Source organism: Coturnix japonica, chromosome 3 (assembly GCF_001577835.2).
Source record: "Coturnix japonica isolate 7356 chromosome 3, Coturnix japonica 2.1, whole genome shotgun sequence".
Classification (NCBI taxonomy): domain Eukaryota; kingdom Metazoa; phylum Chordata; class Aves; order Galliformes; family Phasianidae; genus Coturnix; species Coturnix japonica.
In genome coordinates, this window is record NC_029518.1 from 46,198,584 (window position 1) to 46,212,327 (window position 13,744).

General features: G+C 41.7%; 1 long non-coding RNA gene across 1 annotated transcript; it reads right to left on the bottom strand.

Annotated features, from left to right (window-relative positions):
• Nucleotides 1-11,307: 11,307 nt before the first annotated feature.
• LOC107311603 lies at nt 11,308-12,438 on the bottom strand. Its single transcript, XR_001554161.2, has 2 exons — nt 11,635-12,438; nt 11,308-11,535 (listed from the first exon to the last, which is right to left on the bottom strand). It is a non-coding gene; the product is annotated as an uncharacterized LOC107311603 (long non-coding RNA).
• Between the last annotated feature and the right edge of the window lie 1,306 nt (nt 12,439-13,744).

Below are 13,744 nucleotides of genomic sequence, written 5' to 3' on the forward strand. Positions count from 1 at the left end.
GCTTTTTTCATATAGGTTGGTGCAAAAGGATTCTGTGGTTAATGATGGGCAGCTGTCACAGGATGCACCTCTTCTTGGTAAAAATACGTAGCAAACTGTAATACATTCATAAAAATATGCCTGGCAAACAGAATGAATATAATTGCAGCAGAAGCACTTGCTATATTTAATCCTGATGTATTATTTTCATCCTAAGCCTATTTTTAAAGCTGATCATAACTTTGAGTGTATATTTATCTGTATGTGTGTAAGGTGGTACAGTTATGGTACAGCAGCTTAATATAAATTGCGTGCATGCAAAAGTCAGGACATTCACTTAGTATTTTTGATGTACCTATAATTCATCTATCATGTTAATTCACAGTATGGGAAATTGCTGAAGTTCACGTTAACTGTGATGGTAAGATACTGAGTGCTTTTTGTTTTTTTTTTCACTGGCTTAACTGGAAGCACTTCACAGAAGGCTTGGAATCCTCATTATGTAACAGCAATTTAGAAAATTTTAATTAAGGATGTATACGCATGTGAGACATCCAGATTATGGTTCCAGTCCAAAGCCCACTGCAGGCAATGGAAAGACTCCCATCAAGCACATGAATTACTTGATCAAAGCCCAAATGCTTACACTGGAAATAACACACAAATTAGGGTTACCGCCTTTTTCAAAGGACAGATTAATCTGCACAGACCTCTACCACATTGAGGCTGCTTCCCACTTAAAATGGTCTTGTATGTGTTTACATTACACCTTGGTATGCAGTATGGCTACGCACTACCACCATGCCCAGGCTGTCTGGAAGGGCTACAATGGCATTATGGCAAAGTACCTACAGCCTCGGGCCGGAGAGTACTTTACTGTGAGCATGGAAGAATGGAGATCACATTGATCACAGATGAATGTGGTATGCAAATCTTCACTCCATGTTGCAACTGGGTCTTAAGGAACCTATGCAAACACAGTGAGTGTTTTAGCTCAGTTCCAAGCAAGAGTGCAATCTTCTGTCTTGATAGAACAGTTGCAAAATAAAGAGCTGGGGTCCATGTGGTGAACCAAATTCACTCTTCCCTGTCTCATCCACCATGATTTCAGACTGTAAATTAGAATCCTTAGCTCTCACTTTATTGCTACTGAATGTGAAAATATTTTTCATCCTTTTTTCTTATATGGGCATTTTCTCATGCCTATAAACCCAGATGAAAAAAAAGTCCTTACAAAAGTCTGCCTGTTTGCTTCATCAACATCCTGCGAATCATTCTCTTCTTCTCACTCTTGTGATGACTAAAAAACTAGATGAGAATGGTTCAACAGCTGGCATGCTATGGCCGCCACTTCTTAGAGTAATTGTAATCCTCTCACTGTAACCTCGTGATGTCCCTGTCTCAGTGTTGCATCCATCTGTTGTCTCTTACCAGATACTTGGACTGCAAAGGATCTGGAATAGGAACCAGCAGTTTTTACTTACACAAAACTGTGCTCACAATAACACACAGGCACGCATGCATGCAAAGGCAAGAACAAATAAGCTTAGGGTTTTACACTCCAGTATCCACCCCACCATCACTGCTGGGTTTTCTGACTGCATGAGAAAATGGATTGGAATAGAATTATACAAGGAAAAGAGATATTTGTTCTGGCTTCATTTAAGAAATTAATGGTTTTGTGTTCAGTTAGCAGTGTCTGATTCTCTAGCTACACAGACATATAGGTCATGCATCAGACCTTAAAACATCAATAAAAAGTTAGTGGAAATTGCTGCCCTGTGCACAATTGCATGTCTCTAATATTTGAATAGTAATTGCCCACCTCACAAAGGTGTTGCCAATATGAGTTAACACACTAGTATTTATAAAGCACTGTGAATATGAAAAGAGCTGTATAACACGCAATCTTTTGTTTATTTGCTGTTTCGAGAACTCCTTGGAATGGAGAGCAAAGAACTGTCACTGCAGATACCACGCAGAGCAGCCATGAGCAGGCAACCTCAGCAGGTTAACTCTCAGCAGTAACACCAGCTTTAACCATGGGGAATGGCTGCACTGCAATGCGTGTTATTCTCAGTGGAGTGGAGGTGACACTAAATGAAAAAGTATAAGAAGACAAAACCAAAACAATTTAAAGTGAAGTGAGCCCCAGCCCCAGTAGGAATTGTCCCCTTCTGAGCCCTTTCCAGCTTCCTGCACTCTCTGTTGCTGTGGCCTCACAGCTCAGCTCCCATAGGTGTCAAGGCTGGGACAGATTTGTCCCCAGAAGAATAGTACCCCAAGTGAGCTGCCCCTCTGCCCCTCTCATTCTGGGGCTCTTTCCGTGGAGTACATGCAGCTTGCACCAGCTGCATTAAAGCTCTAAACATGCTGACCTGGTAAGTACCCTTGGTGCTTCTGAAATATTGCATTTGAGCCTGGTATGTTCCTATGTAGCTGGGAATCAGTCTGTACAATTGTGTCTAAGTTGACTTGACTAAAGCTCAGTGATGAAATAAGCTAATGGAAGTAAAATGTATTGATTAAAATGACATATTTTGCCCTAGCACCATGTTATCACGACTGGAGCACCGCAGTAATTTCCATTCACAAACAGGACACACACATGTACAGAGCCATTGAGGAAGTTACTACAAACACATTGGGTAGGAAGAAATGACTGGATCAAACCAAATGCTGGAGTGAGGACAGATCAAATGATGCCACGTGGAAAATTATGGTTTGGAATGAAAAAGTTGTCCATTTAACAGTACATAAAGTCTCTGTAATATGCATAAAATCAGCAGCTAGCAGATGTTTTCTGACACAGTGCATCTGCACGAAGCTGAAGCAATTCAGCAATACGCAGAACAGATATAACAGCAGACTCTCCAGACACAGGAAGGCAGTCTTTTCCTTCTCTAATAACAACAATAAATAATAACTTATATTAATTAGCAGTCGGGAATTTAATGATGGACTCGGATGCAATTCTGGGAGGGATCATACAGAAGATGAAAGGAAAACCCAGCATCCATTGGTAAAAGGATGAGAAGAAATACTTCGATGACAGCTCCCTGTTTAATGAGATCTTGCTCAAAATATCACCTCGTGGTTAAAGTTCTTTAACCCTTCCTGCCCAGAGATATTTTCTTCTTTTAAATCTTATGAAAATATTTCTTTAGCCATTTTAAGTCTGTAAAAATGCAAAGGAGAATATATATATTTTTTTCATTTTAAAATTATTTTGCACATTCGATTTCACAGAGGCAGACGAGTTTTGAGAAAGTTTTTGTTCTGAGTGTGATGGTTGATTTAAATAACTTACATATCAATGACTTTTTTGTCAGCTGGGAGCAAGCAGAGGAAAACGTCATATGGTCCTGTTTCTAGTATCCTAAATAGCCATTCATGCTTATCCGTGACACAATGTAGGCCACACACACAGACATTACAGGTCTTCATAATTTAATCTCAGCTCTTCAGTGGTAAAGCTTAGTGACTGAGAGACAGAATTGATGCTTAAATGGTCATGATTTCCATAACTGATACGAATACGGAAGTTCTTAACAATTGGAATTATTATTTCAGGTCACCTGCGTGCTCAAACGATGGCCAGTGTACAGGAGGATGGCGATTATCTGAGAGTCCGCTGGCACCTGTGACAAACTAATTTATTCCACATCAACAGGACTGAAGCCAATTGGAGGAAGAACCTCAGTAGCAGCCTGACCTGACCAAACCTTGTCAAGAAGCACTGAATCTTGGGCACAATGACATTCTGCCTTGAAAACTACATAGCCATGTGTTTGTGGATTTCAAAAGTCATATGCATCAGGGAAGGAAACTTTAAAAACTCCGGTCTTGCAAAATTCAGGAGTTCTTTTACTACAGACTACAGATCATGTATCTTCGAAAGCTAAGTTTAACAACTTTTAAGATTCTCATCAACTTTCAAAGCCTTTTGTTAGGAAGCTCTTCAGCTGACAGTATCATGGCTTCTCAAGGCATCTCTCTGAAACCCTGTCTGAAACAAGAATGAGAGATGTCAGCAAAGGAAGCAGAAGGCTGGATGTGGAACTAACTGCCTTTTGAAAGCACCAGAATAGTTACAGATCTTCCTGCCATGAGACCACTTTTTGTCCAACAGACACAAGAGAAATACAATACTATAAATATGATGGAGAAATTCAGTACTAGCAGGAAGATATGAAAAAAGAAGATGTACCTTTGTGCATAACTGCTTTACTATATTAGATACCATGGAGGCCAGTCAGATATAGCTGCCTTAAGAGAAACCATGGATTAAGTTTTACCTGGCAGTTTCAGAGCGGTGAAGAGAAAGAAGCTTTAAAATAGGACACGCACACCTCAAAAAAGGCTGTCAGAGCCAAGAGTGAAAAATGAGTGTATGCAAAAAGCTTGGTTAAACTGAGCTTGCTACAAACTTTTCAGGCAACAATGCCTCCCTTCTCCAGGAGTGTCTGCAGTACTGCCATTGTCACCACTGGTTACCAATTGCTCAGGACTTGGTTAGTAGAAAAAGGAATAATTTTTACTCAAAACTCTTTATTGAGTGTGAATTACTGCAGTGTTGCTGAGAGGGTCTCATTGACACCTGATTGTACCTTTTCACAACCAGTGAGATTACTGTCAGTAACAAAGCTGCTCAGTCCAAATAAGATTTTGTAATAAATTGATTACAGACTTAATATTTTACAGAAAGAGAAATCAATGGAGTATCTACCATTGCTCAAAGAGTCTCACATTAGAAAGGCATGCAAAATAATCACTAAATGATTACACATGGCAACTGGGCAGGACTGTGTGAAATCAACTTTGTCACACATAGGTATTACAAAGTGCTTTACACACACCTTGAAAGCCACAGCTTGAAAAACAATGACTGCAGACAACCGTGTGTGGTAACTGGGTTGTGAAGGTCTCGCTTGCAGAGTAATTGTTATTTATAACAGTCACTAATGAGCTTAAGTCTCCCGCCCCATATTTCACATTTAGTATTCCTTTTCAGATCTACCATTGATCTGTCTTCACAAATTCTGAAGGCCCCTGAGAGACCCCTTCCTTGCTCTGTGACCATGGCTGGGGACCTGCTGCTGCTCCTCCTGTGGCACTTGCACCAAGAGACATACACATGCACTCCACACTGAGGGAAATAATATCAGTGCGATAGGAGGCTCAAGCTGCAGATCCCTTCCCTGCCTCTCTGTCTATGCTATGGAGATCTTCAACATAGGATGGCAAAACAGGCTGGGAGCCTGTCCGGCATCCCCCAGATGATGGAGCTTTGTGAAAGATTCCCCAGTGAGTTGTCCAGGCACAGATCCAGATGCCTGTCCTGTATCAGGACAAATAATAATAATTAAAAGCAATAAATGGAAAACCTGTTCACATTTTTCTTCCTTTCCTGAAAGAAAGACAGTAGAAAAATTCCTTCCTTCTTCTCTTCCTTCTTCTCTTCCTTTTACTCGGGAACTAGATTGACAGTTCAGGTCTGGCTTGTGTGGGTAAAGGCTTCCTGGTCCCCTGTCACTCCACAAGCACCAATTATATAGAAGCAAAAAAAAAAAAACCAAAAACAACCAGGCATAGTGTGGGTGTCATATCATCCAGAAGAGGTGATTGTTGAATGAGCCATATTCACCATTGCCAGTGTGGCCCCAGAACAGGTTTCATTATTCTGCATTCTTACTTTCAAGTTATTACAATTAATTTCCTTCCTTTTCCTCTCCCAAAGAAATGCAGAGTATGTTTGTATTTTCAAAAAGTGCCATTGCTTACTACTTGAGAACAATGAGGCCCATTAACTCATCAGAAAGGCAAAATCCATGATGACTTGAGCTCTGGTTCATTGTTCTCTGAAGTTTCATTCCCCAGGTTTAATAAAACAGTGTAATTGTCTTGAAATTTAAAAAAAAAAATTGGAAAAATGAGAGGACTAGCAGCAATTCAGCTGAACATGGGAAGTTATAATAGACAGCCAGAGGGGCCATTGGTGAAGGACATAAGGCAGAGTGGCGAGGTGTAGAAGAGGATGCAGGAGTACCTGAGGCTGGTAATGGTGTGGTGCAGACATAGAGGCAGGGAACTGAGACAGGTAAGCCAAGCAGCCACTTGCAGTGCTAGCAGGAGAAGATGGATGAAAAGAGTCAGAGTGGCAGCAAGTTCTCAGATACTAGGATGGGTCTTACAAAAGGGTCTGTAGATTCAGAGTACCCTCAGTTTGTATACACAGCTGTTCCTAACATGTCTCTGAAAAGAGGCAGGAGCGAGGTCAAAAGGCTTATCAGCTTTGCATACAGTACAACCATTTATTTTAAGTAAGTTCATTTTCCAGCAGTGATTTAAGGCTATGTAAGTGTTAGTTTTTAAACTTTAGATGGAGACATACTACTCTCCAGGAAGAGCAGTATCAACAAGCATGGGACTCTAGCACAAGCTCTGATTAGCAACAACAAGCAAGTAGACAATGAGTCCAGCTAAAAACCATCTGTTAAAACAGAGTTCTGCAGTGATAGATCTGAAATTAGTCACAACGAAGACAGAAATAGGAGTAAAGAGTGAGAATCAGACCAAGAAGCATTCTTGGAGAAGTCTGGAACAATCTTTAAATGAGGGATATATTGTGATTGCTGAGAAGACAACTACAATTGTAACAGTAATTGTAATTGTAACAATATTGTTCCTTTCTTCCAGGTTTCCTTCTGACAGATTTCCATATTGCATGCTATCATGACATAGTTGAAGAAACATGGCATAAAGATGCCAAGTGGTTAATCTGGAATTGAACAAGCCAGCAATGGACTCAGATTTTGATCCCCATGTACAGGACTCCCTGTGACACTACTGCAACATGGAGAGGCACCATCACACAGCCCACATAACCCACTGAACACATACCACAAGAAAATGCCTATTTAAAATTCTATCAGGAGGAAAAGGTCAGGCAAGTCTTCACTTCAGTTAGTAAAGGATTCCTTAAAAGCAGTAATGAAAGATTTCTTAAAAGTATCTGCCCTGAATCCAGGAAGTGCTGAAGCAGAAGGTGGTATTTTTCTCAGAAAGAGCTGAAAGTGCTGCAGTGGTCTCAGTGGCTCCAGATGAAGTGCAGTGATACAAAAAGCATGTGGCACCTCCAGCTACTTGATGACAGATACTCTTTTGTGTTTGGCCATACACTTAGAATACATTTATTCTTGGGATTATGTCATTGAGCATGAGCTGCTTTCAGGCATTAGATCATACACCTGGTCCTCCCCCAAATGCTGCTTTAACCATTTGCTGAAAGCACCAGTTGAAAGGATGATTTGGCTAAGTGACTAATTTGACTGAATGCCTATAACACTTGTAAACTACTTTTAAGCCATTTAAAGGGCTTTCTCAGATACATATGTACAAAAGCTGCAAAAATTGTGAGTCAATACAAAGCAGCAATTCACAGATGGGCCTCTGTAAAAAATAAAAACAATAAAATAGAAATCAGTTTTTGGAGTTATTTGCTTCTGTACCAACTCCAACAAGTACTATACCCTTTCTTTGCCTTCAAGGATAGGATAGGAAAACATCTTTGAAAGACAATACATCAAAAAGTTAGGTAAGAATAGGAGGTTTACAAAGGTTCAAAAGGGAGTTATGCCTTTAGAGGGAATTTATTACTTAAATGATCTCCTTTTTAAACACTAAGTAAATAACACACAGTCACTTGGATAAAGATGTTTGAGTGGTTCCAAGTAACAGTTGCTCCTGTGCAGTCACTCATTACTGCTTTCCTTTGCCTGAAAATGTCACCCCAGTTTTAACTCGGAGTAGTCACATTCTGCTGGTGCCGCTATCCGTTTAGCATCTGCAATGATTTACATAGATGCTAATATCTGACAGCCATGTTCCATTGATTCTGTGGGGTTTATATAATGAGAGGAAACACAGAGTAACAAACAACTGGTTGGTTTAAAAACAGGCACTCAGATTCTAGCAGTGGACAGGATAGCAAGAAAGCCTTTCATTTGAGCCTTTGAATATATCCATGAGACCTACAGCCCAAGAGGAATGTGCTGATAGTTCTGCGTTATCCATAACAGCACTGAGATGCCACAAGAAAGAAAATCTAAGTACCTGTCCATTTGAATGGAGAAGCTTCCCGTTACATCCACTGAAGCCATCCTTCTGGTCCTGGGTACCCTTTCTGGATGGCCAGTTTCCACAGTAAGAGAGAAGCTATACTACCTACACTGTGTGTTATTCATACTGTAGTCTTGCACAAGGAAATTCAGAATGGTTTTACATGATTGTGCAAGCAGTAATGATGAGTGACTCAAATGCAGAAACTGACTGTATTATAGAAACATCACAAAGTAAAATGCGAAGTGTTCATCTTTAGGGATCTGACATGGAACAAGTTACGAACAACATGGATTGCAAAGTGATTGCAGAAAATTTCTAGCAATTTATTAATACCATCTGCAGAAATAAACTTTCCAGACCGAACTGTGCAGAGAAGAACAAGCACATGTATTTAGATGAGAGTTTATTCTTTTTGAGGAGTCCTGTATTTTCAGAAGGTAGGGGATGCACCTTACATCCCACAGAAGCAGCTATGGGGCAATTGCATCTCTCAGGCAATCGAAGCTCTATATTTATGTTCAGTTGGATGCAAGCTACAGGGAGCTTTTATTTTTCCATTATTTCTCATTTTCAGAAACAATCTAAAATGAAAACAGCAGATTTTATTCTTCATGCAGGGGACACATGGGGAAATTCAGGTCTAAGCAGACAGCTTAAAGAGCTGTGTTAGTTTCTGAAGTGACTGTTCCTCCCAAGCAAGACACGAGAGAGAAAAAATTAGGTCTTGACAACACATGAAGTAGATTTCTAAAAGGTTTTTCCTTCCAGCTCAAATATGTTATGGAACTGAAGGAATATCAGACTCCACTTGTAAGAAGAATAAAATAGGAAGATAATGGATAGAACAGCGAGGAAGATTACAATGAGATCATGTCAGAAGAAAGATCGGAAAGAAGCAGCATCCCAGATTAAACCATCCATTATTTTCAAGATTCCACAAGCCCCGAGGTTAGGCAGTTACCCTGTACCAACAGTAAGCAGCAATATTAATTTACCAGCTTTATTGCTCACTCAAACCATTAATCACTACAAATAGCCTTCAAAAATATGGAGGACATAGAGACTCATGAAAGGGCACAGATTGTCTCAATACACAAGTGACTGCTTTTTGTTTACCTGGCACCCTAGGTCCTTGTTTTATCAGCTGCTTCAGAGAGTAAGTGGGCTTAGATTCTTGATGCAGTTGTACAAATCAGATTTTGTTTGGGTATTGTTTCCAGATGAAAGCCTCTCCTTTATTCCAGTGGTTGGAGACTTTCTTCCTATTAAATGCTTCAATGGCGGATTTAAATATTTAGAGGATCCACATTACAGGAGGACTGTCTGAGAGCATCACAAAGAAACCATTAGTTAAATCCATTAAGGATCTACTTAAGTGGAATTCCCTGCTGTTATCTACATGATAGCCACATAAAAAGATACTGTGCAGAGAAAATGTTTGGGAAAATATTCGTCCTCTTACATTTTATCTCTGAAAAAACCAATCCAACTGAAGGATCCTTTTTAGATTCTCTCAAGATTTCAGCTGGGAACTGACATTCTTTCAGCTGAATTAGAGTAGGGGGAACAATATGGCTCGGTTTCAGTTGTGCTTTTGCCCCTCTCCTTTTCAAGTACACTCAGTTCAGACAGATTCTTTTGTTGGAACAGAACGTATGGGAACTCTTTGTTTTGGACACTGCATAAACGATCAAAGTTATATTCACTGTGCAAGACACATAAGGAATACACAGAGTCTTTGTGTTGTCTATTTTTAAATACACATAAGTGGTAGCGGTATGGATAAGATGTTCTTTCCTCCAACTACTAGAGAAAGGCACATCAGCCATTTACGTTTTAAAACTTACGCTGTCTTTCAGGTTGCTCTCGTTTTTACAAAGGAGAAAAACTTGAACTCCGTGAACTTGTTTTTCCATTCCCTACAATCATGGGTTTGAAACACACCCAAGAAGGCAGTTATATTCTTCAGAATCTTTCTGTTCTTCATCAGTTATGTAACATTTCCTATTTCAAAATGCTCAGGAATCTCTGATGTGATTTAGGCTTATGGATGAGATGAAGGCACTAAAGGCAGTACATACAATGCATAAACATCCATATTGGTTGTAATATTTATATCCCTAATCTATCTGTAAATCAGCATATAGTGTCTCTGATCATTGATTTTTCTCTCTGGCCCCCATTCTGAGTACATTTTATAAAACCCAAGAGAGAAAGCCCTGTTCTCCAGTTAGAATAACATAGAGCTATTCTATAGACATAGGAAATTTCTTTCCAAGTCCTTTAAACATTGTGTATTGGAGGACAAGATGCTCAGAAGTTGCGCTCCATGCATATACATAGATGCACAGAGAATCATGCAGTAAGCCCACTCAGTCCTCTCTCTTTGTCTGTACCTGACCAGTATATTCTAAGAACCACCTCAGCACATCGCTCACTACAGAGTCAGTGACCTACACAAGGGTGTAAACAGCACACAGGCTGCTCACAAATGGCACAAAGAGAGGACAGCAGTGTGAGCCACAGTGATCGTCTGTGACAGGCTCTTGGCATCAGAAGCCTGGTCACTGGGAGAGTAGAGCATTGTCACTCGCACTATGTGCCTGTCCACACAAAGCCAGTAAACCAAGACATAATCCATTGTTAGGTAGTACTGCCAAACAAATGACACCACCAGGAGTCAGACTCCTTCCTCCGTCCAATATGCAAGTAGTAACTGTCAGTGCCTTCTGATACTCCAGCCATTGAAAAGTGTATTTCAGCAGCATTTCTACTTCCTATCTACAAACATAGACATTTCTTAATAAAACTTTATATATATTTATACATATATATAAACATAATTTCTTTCTTTTTTTTTCCCCACAAGACTGCAGAACAGTGGGTTGCTATGAAGCATCACCCATCAAGACTGTTGTTGTCACTTTACCAGTAATGTTATACATCAGTGGCAACACAAGACAGGGCTGCCCTGTGGAGCTGTGGGATCACAACTTCTTCCTCATTGCCCCCAAGAGAAACATCAGGAAATAATCCCCATCAGGCGGGGAGAGAGTGGGACACCACAGCCCTTTGAGATCTAGAGATAAAGCAGTTCATTTCCTCAAGGCCACACAGTGCTCTGAGAATGCTTACTACTGGTTAGCAAGGGCCTTGCTGTATACTTACACATTTTGCATGCGAGATGTGACAAAACCAACACACTTGTTTAATATCTCTATTGATTTTGCTCTGGTGTTTACAACTCTTTGAAAATTTCACTTCTGTGCTCTTCGTACCCTATGGAAAAGAACTCAAGTCTTTTGCTGTTTTCTCCATTAATATCCTTCAGAGTTACTGGGTGATGTATAATAACTCCTCCAGGTGTTTTCCTGCTGACATTAAGTTAGCTGGGTTTGCTGGATCACATGACACAGAACTTAAACAGCAAACCTGTAATAAAAACACTTGAGATGAATAAGAGATTCAGGTACCAGTGAGGAGGAAGACATTATGAAAACAAAGATTAAATATCCTGGGGGTCAGCGTTACCAGGTGAGCATGTGGCACAAGGCACTGCACATCCACCGTGCAGAGGGACCTGGGACACCAGATACTGGGAATGTGGAAAGCGGGTAAACATGTAACACGTCTAAAGTGTCTCATCGCTGTTCCAGTGCGATTAGGGCAGGACAAACCCGTGTACACAGTTAGTGCCCAGCCGCCCCAAGCGGGACGAGGCGGCAGCAAACACCACCCGGCCCGCCCCGCACCCCACATTGCGCGACATGGCGGCCGCTCCCGGCAGGCACCGCGGGCTGCCACTACAGGGCGTGCGGCCACAAGATGGCGCTCGGCAGAGCTGCTCCGGGGCCAGCGCGGTGCCCTGTGGGTGCCTGGGGCTGGCACGGCGCTTTCCTCGGTTAATTTATTGTTGTGTAAAGTGTGCTGGGATCGGAGTGAACGGCACCAGATCCGGGGCAGCGGTGTTTCGGTGGATTGAATTCGTTTAAAGACACACGCTTATTTGCCCACCAAACTCAGGACTCTGTATAAGTACTGCTGCACATACTATGTGTATTATGATAGTCTGGGATCTATGTTGTTCACGCTCCCAGAATCGTTGTGTTAAAATGACATTTTCTGTAGAAGAAATGTACAGCACAAGGGTATACGTGATGATATTTGAATTCACTGTTTCAGCCTGTGGCTTGTTTTACTAATCACGCTCTCATATTGCTGTGAAAGCAAACACAGCTCCAGCAGAGCAGCACTTTCGCCTCTGACAGAGATCCTTGCAAATGTCTGGAAACCCATTCCCGGCCCGGGTGTCCCAGACTCAGCCGTGTGGTGCTGGCAGCCCGAGCCAGAAGCCACACACCCATGTAGCCACCCAGCACAGCCCTGCCAGGGTCTGCCCTCCTCACCTTCAGGGTTTGGCTCTGCTGGGTCTCTGGGCCGCCTCCAGTCAGAGCTGTGGGGCTCTGTGGGAACAGGGAGAAGTGAAGCACTGTGATGAGTGAGTGCTGCTCTGCAAGGCACAGAGGGCTCAGCAGCAAAGGAGTGAGAGATGCAGGAAGCAGAGAGAGAAGCAAGGGTGCTGTGTTTCCCCCAGGCCATCACACCTGGCTCTACACACGTTCCCAAGCTTGAAAATGCATCCCCAGGCTTGAAAACACATTCCCAATGGTTCCATGATCGCCTCTGACTTGTTTCTGGATCCCCTGAGGTTCAGCCTGTGAGTCTTTTTCCTTCCTGAGAAGTGCTGAGGAAGGAGAACGAAACTGTGGAGGTGCGAGTGACAGCTCTTGTAGGCAGCCAGGCACTCTTTTGGCCAGAGGAACCACTGCTAAAGCTCTAGAAGCGGTGAAGGAGAAAAGCTGTGTCAGAGAACCAGAAGGCTAAAAGAAGTTTATTGAGAAGAAGGAAAAAAAAAAAAAAAAAAAAAAAAAAAAAAGTAAGAACGTGGAATGTTGTAAAATGCTGTTAATGTAGAGTAAAGGTTGATTAGTGGTCATGCCCTTCCAAAATAAGCACTGCCTAGACATGAACTGTGAAAAGCAAGAACTGCACTTATGCATGCCAACTCCATATGCTACATCTGCCAGGCTGGTGCCAGAGCTGCATGCCGTATCCTGGGGGCCCTCTGGAAGTGGAGCCCATGAGCACAGCTGACTGAAGAGCAGCACCCGTGCAAACAAGGCTTGTGAGCAGGTCATACAGTCTGCTCAGACCGGTTCATCTGGCCTACACATAAAGACCAAGGTGGTTACATTCCCTCCTCATCCCCTGCTCCTGGATGGTGTGCTGTTGACACCCTTCACCTTTTCCCCTAGGATCTCTGCTGAGAGCTAGTTTACACCACAAGAGATTTTCTGTGTACATACAGCTGTAATTACTAAAACCATGGAGGCAGTGCAGTTTATTCTATTGTCATTTTTACTGGTATTGACAAATCTTTGCTCCAAATGACAGAATCTATTTTAGAAAAAATAACTTTTTCATTACACATGGTTTCTCCTGCCTTTATTCAGTCTGATCTTTTCACACTTCTTCGTGACATAACTTTTTGGCAAGCAGATTTAGCTTGGTCTTCTCCTGAAACTCTCTCCACACTCTCCCAGTATGTAATGCTTTCAACTATGGTACCTCAAAGCCGACA